The sequence below is a fragment of the Leptonychotes weddellii genome, chromosome 12 (assembly GCF_054177405.1).
Source record: "Leptonychotes weddellii isolate Sample4059 chromosome 12, ASM5417740v2, whole genome shotgun sequence".
NCBI classification, from domain to species: Eukaryota; Metazoa; Chordata; class Mammalia; order Carnivora; family Phocidae; genus Leptonychotes; species Leptonychotes weddellii.
The window spans coordinates 71,040,954-71,047,555 of NC_138380.1; positions in this window are offsets into that span (position 1 = coordinate 71,040,954).

Sequence of the window (6,602 nt, forward strand, 5' to 3'; positions counted from 1 at the left end):
GATCCTGGAGTCCCAGGATCGAGTCCCGCATCGGGCTCCCTGCTCGGCGGGGAACCTGCTTCTCCCTCTGACCCTCCCCCTTCTCATGTGCTCTCTCTCATTCTCTCTCTCAAATAAATAAATAAAATCTTAAAAATAAATAAATAAATACAAAAAAAATAAATGTTAGTTATTTTTACTGCACTACATTGTCTTAACCATCATGTGATTTTGTATGTTTAATTTTTTTAAATAACTAATATAAAACAAAGGAATAGATGGAATAAAATCTAGGCTGCTTTCAGATCTTTCTTCCCTACATGCACTATTTCATTTGATGGATTTGCTTTCTACTGTGTGTTCGGTTTCTTACCTTAAATCCTTTGTTCCTTTTTTTTAAATGGCCCCCGTAAAATCTTCAGAGAAGACTTTATTCTTAAAAATTTCATTTAGAGAAGATGTGGCAATGGCAATATTACTCTACATATATGGTCATACATTCTGTGATGTCCTAAATGTGGCAGGTATAAACAATAAGTTCCTAAGTGGAAGTCAGTAGTAGTGAGAAAGAAATATAAGAGTAATGATTTCAAGGGCACCTGGGTGGCTCAGTTGGTTAAGTGCCCAACTCTTGATTTCAGCTCAGGTCATGATCTCAGGGTCATGAGATCAAGCCCCATGTGGGGCTCCATGCTTAGCAGAGAATCTGCTTATGATTCTCTCTCTCCCTCTCCCCCACCCACACTCTCTCTCAAATAAATAAATCTTTAAAACAAAGAGTAATGATTTCAGGAGCATGTATAGAAAATTAAATAAATGAGAATTATTAAAATATTTCACATTTGTAAAACATGGTATTTCCTTTGGAGGTTAGAAAAGCAGTTTTTTTATTAATTCTTTATATTTGTCTTGAAAAAAAAAGTACTTGATAGTCAGAAATGGAAGTTTGCTTTGTGCACTGAAAATGTAACTGCACGTGCTTGTGTGTGTGTGTGTGTGTGTGTGTGTGTGTGTGTGTTGGGAGAAAGGTGTATAACATCTTTACGCAGAACACTGTTTTTAAATTTAAACAAGCTTCCTAAACTTTGAATCATTCCTCTCTGGAGCACTAAAGTCTGAGGAAGTGTCATTGCATAAAGTATCTCAACCATAGGGTTTGCTTCTGTTTATATTTTGAGTTAAAATGGAAGTCATGGAAATAGTTTAGGAACTTTAAAAATCCTTCATAGACAAATAAAAAGGCTTGCTTTTAAAATAACTCATCCAGTCTAATCTTTACACCACTTAGAGTGCAACTACAAAGATGGCGCATCAGGAAAGGCTAAAGGGAATATGCTGATGTTTCTTTGTAAATGATCTAGCTCTTGTTTTATTTGCCTCTTACTTTGAACCATTTCTATATCAAAGTCATGCTAGTAATGAAAGAGCTTTGGGGGGATTTCTGACTGACAGGTACCATTACTAATAAATTGCCTCAGAATGTAAAAATGTGACCCCTCAGGTGGTTCAACCACATTGTTTGCAAACTGTGACTAAGTATCAAATTCCAGCTTTTCTCCTAAGCACTCACCATGGAACAATACGGTTGTACTCTTTAGTGCTTTGGCACTGATTGTGTAAGTCATAATTAGGGATTCAGCTGGGGATGAATGGAGAAGAATGTGGTTGTGCAATTGGCTGTAACCAGTCTGACCCTACTTGATCCTTACTCCTTGAAAACCTGTGACCTCCTGTAGCCTCTTGCATGATCCATGTATGTGGTTAGCACTACCCCTCGCCACCAACCTTTTCATCAATAGGCTTTTCAAGCCATTACTTTGCTTTGTAGCCTTATCGAGGCATATGTTCTGAGTGATGATAAATAGCATTTAGGAGTTCAAAGTTTGCCCAGAACAGTAAGAAAAGTCACAATGGGTTTCTTAAGAAAGAAGGCAAGAAATGTTGTTGAACTTTATAGAAATCATGCATTTTAAAAATAAGCACATATTTGACTTAGGGAAGAACCACAAGAGAATGGAGAAATGGGGAGAGAGATACAAGGTGCCTATTTTATAGAATCTATTATATTGCTAGGATTCAATTTCACAGATGTTACTGAATCCATCAAGATCCCATTTACAGGTGGTCCATGACCTTTTGTTGAAAGAAGGAAGAAAACAAACCTGAATCTAAAATATTGTCTTTCTTAATCCAGCTCTTTGTTGTTTGCACACACACACACACAAAAAAAAAATCAGAAAATTTCTCAATATCTATAGGAAAAAACTTAAGATTTTTCAATAGAATTTTTACATATCCTTTAAAATGTAAAAAGTTTAAAAAATTTGAGCCCATTTACTTTTCCCACCTGTTTTGTTATAAAAGTAGAATCAAGAATATATCATACACACATGTCAATATCTTAAGAAATACTGTTAATGTTAGTAGTCTATTTTTTCAAATAGGCTTAATACAAAAGACCAATTTGGCTGTATTTTGGAAGCACCATAATGGAAATAACAGAACAGAGAGTCAATGATTCATAGTAATTAGGGAGCAAGGGAGAACTAGCATTCTAATATCCCTGCAAGATAAATTATTTCTGACGATTAGATGTCTGATTACATCCCACTCAAGTTTATGCTCCAGTAACAGTGCTTTGTGCTTTATCCCTTAAATATGTTTAGTTGTTAAAATAGAAGTGCATACCCACAATCACCTTACAATATTATAAAAAAATCCAAGTAGGCCCCTACCATTTTTTCCCCCATTCCTATTCCTATTCCAGAGATCAAGTATCACATAGGGAAGACAGCTGTCTCTACACCTCTACTGATGTTTCTGAGATACAGTTAATTTTTTCTCCGAAACACACACACAGACACACACAAATGCACATGAATGCAAACATTTTTTCATACACTGACTTACTTCAAGTCTATAACCTTCTCTTAAATCTTAAGATTTGGGAGCCATGAAAAGTTATACCCTCTAAGAAAAGCTAGGAGAAATTCCATCTAGTAGTTGCCACCGTGTCAATATAAAGCTATTTTTTTAGGTGCAGATATCCTGGGAAAATAGTCAAATGGCTTTTAAGAGACAAGTGTGAAGAAACAAATACTTTTGAATGCTTTAAAGGCATGGGGTTAAATGCTCCCCCAAGCAATTTGCCATTTCCGTGTTAATTCAGTTTGTAGAAACATATAATTAGAAACTCTAATACCTGCATTTTTCTTCCCTTTATGAGAAAAACATGTGCTAGTGCACAGAGCAATGGATACACTGGGAAGGGAACCCTTTGTAGGGTGGCTTTATATCTCCTGCTGAAAAGCCACAACTACTACATTTCCAGCAGAAAACAAAGCAAAATAACACTTTATTCCTTTATTGGAAACTAGCACCCCTCCTTAAAACTAAAATTGGTGCTTTCATGTAGCATTAGTTATTTTCTTCTTTACAGGTGTTGAACAAAGTAGCCTGGGGAGTATGCAATCTGGGCTGGGAATTAAATCCAGGTTGCTTGCTTAACAGCATAATACATTACCATATAGGCACTGGTTGACATTAAAAGAATGCCTTTTATCTTGAAAATTATAAAAGAAAAATGCCCTCTGATGAATAACTACAATCACTGCTTGTAAAGAAAAAAATATGGTGTGTATAGTTATATGTATATACACATGCACACACATATAATATATAATATGCACGTGTATTAGGATATAAAAATATAATGATTCATGTGAATTTGTGTTTTCCTTTAAATAGCAAACAACTGGTCATATAATACAAAAAAGATAACATTAGTTTTGTTGTTACTGATTCTTGTGAAAGGCTAAAGTAGTATTTAACAGCCACTGTATTCATTTATTTTGGATTTCCCAGGTGAAAATTATCTTTAAAATCAATTTATTATATAATTAATGTTACTCCCTAATGTGATCTGTATTATTCTTTCCAAACATAAAAAAATTTTTGAGAGAAAAGTATAATATTTATATTTCTTTAATGATATTAAAAAAACTCCTGTATTTTATACCTTATAACCAAAGAAACTTGGGATCCAGTGCATGATTCTCTGAGAAATAAAATTCTTACATAATTATAGTAGTTTCTCTCTAAATTAATTTTTTCAAAGATACCAGTTTCCACAAATTATATTCCATTTTATAATTTTTTTCACCCAACTTATTTGGTCCAAGAATGCCAGTGATTCAGAAAACATATTTGCCTTATTTTTCTCATTTGGGAACAGTTAAATCCAGCACACACAAAAATAGATTTTTTTGTCCTAATTCAAGAAGAATTTAAACAATAGGTGTTTTCTATCCATGGGTAAGTAAATGAGTTCCAGGGAAGAGAACAATCTTCTGACCATGAATTTCAAGTAAATGCTAAGTTGAATGTTAATAATGCCACAATTACTACCCCTCAAGTTTTGATTTAAAAACATTTGGACCTGGGGCGCTTGGGTGGTGCAGTTGGTTAAGGGTCCGACTCTTGGTTTCATCTCAGGTCGTGATCTCAGGGGTTTGTGAGATCTAGCAGGTGTCAGGCTCCAGGCTCAGCAGGAAGTCTTGAGATTCTCTCTCCCTCTACCTCTCCTGCTCAGGCGCTCTCTCTCTGTAAAAATAAGTAAATAAATCTTTAATAAAAAGAAAAATAGTTGGAACAGTTGTAAAATGCCAAGGAAGTAACATGAAAAGGTCTGATGTGAAAGGTGCCATTGGGATTTGTGTAGCGTGGCAGACCCAGTGTGACAGAATTTAGAGGGATGCAGGAGTAAAACAGTTCATTGGACTGTCATGCAACTGTGATTTTAAAGTAAGGAACTGAGAAAGGAGGGAGATGTGCCTGAAATGTGTGGTACCTCTGAAATAGAGAGAAAACACTTTTCCAAGAAGTGAATCGTCAGAAATGTCATAGGCCACAGTGATATTAATCAGGACAGAAAGTGAGAAAAAGGTACCAGATTTATTTATGTTAAATGAAACAGCGTAAAGCTCTTGTTATAGGTTCTGGGACATGGCAGGCACATAATAAATAGTAGCTATTATTACTTTCAATAAGGAGGGATGGGATGAAAGCCTAAAAGACTGGATAGATAGGAAAGTGAGGAAGTGGCTGGGTTAAACGTGCCTGAAAGTTGAGAGACAGGAATTGAAAATGAATTTGCAGTCAACCATGTCTTTTCGTTGTTTTGTTAGTTTGCTCATTTTTACTTTCCAAATAACTGACTTAGTCATCTGAAAAAGTAAATTGAATAAGACATGAGTCAGCTAGCATAGTGTTTGGCATACAAAAATGCAAAGAGGGAACAATCGTTTTGTTTACCATATGTCATGCCCAGTTTCATAAGCTTTGCATGATTTATCTCACTTAATTATCACAAAACCTCATGGGCTAAGTGCCACTCTACCAGAGACAGCCTATCAGTCCAATATGTAGATTTACATATAAGGAAATGAAACTCCATAAGGACTTTCTCAACGTTACTCACCTAGAGGGTTTTGTCTGACTCCTCTCCACAATGCTACATTATGTGTCAGAGGCATGCTATGCCCACGGTACCTATGAAATAAAAAGGAAAGAAATTCATGGAGAGTACTCTGGCAAAATTACAGAGTAATTTCAGAAAAATGCTAGAAGTTTCAATGCAAAAGAAACTCTCAATAAATGTTTATTGAGCAGTTGACTTATACTTTTCACACACTTCATTTTTCTGTATACTACACATTTAATTGGAACTAGACAATTCAAGTAACAAGATAAAGGTAGATTATTATTTGATATTACAATCATATAGGAATGCTGTGGCTTTGTATCATTTTGAATTTCTGGCCTTGTGTTTTAGTATGCCTTTAAAAACTTTCATTATGAACTTGGAAATGTAAATCAAGATTTTGAAATCTCAAACAATAACCATATTTGTGTGTGTGTGTTTTGTTTTTTTGTTTTTGCAAAAGAATATACATGTCATGTTGTCATTTATATAACTAACTGTACACACAACATGAAATCCTACACCTTTTGTTACCTTATGTTGGACAATGATATAAAGGCGTCATCAAAATCATCAATGAAGGCATGATCAAAAATTAACATATGCTACTTATTTATTAACTACTAGTATCCTGCTAAGAATTTTGACCTTATTTCATACCTGATGAAGTAAATAATGCCTTGGTAAGGAAACAGAGGATTAAAGTGTGGGTCCCAGATAACCTCTCTAAGGCAAGAAAATAAAATAAAGAATATACAGATAGAAAAGAGAGAAATAAAACTTTTATTATGTTTTTATGATTTCTTCTTACATGTCAAACATTCAACCAGGAATGCTTTCTAGCTACGTATTCTTCAGCCTTTGAAAGTTTGCTTAATGAGATTCAGTTGGTAGGTTAATTTCTTCACATTTTGTTCTCCTGAAAACAACTTTTTTTTCACCTGCTTCTTGAAGGAATGTAGTTCTAGGTATAGAATTTTAAGTCAAACAGTTATTTTCTTTCAATATTGAAAATATTAGGACAGTGCCTCCAACTTCCATTGTTGCTGTTGAGATGCCAGTCTATTGCCATTCCTTTACAAAGGGTCTGTCTTTTTTCTCTTGCCATTTCTAGTTTTGTTTTTGCCCTTAAGGTTCTATT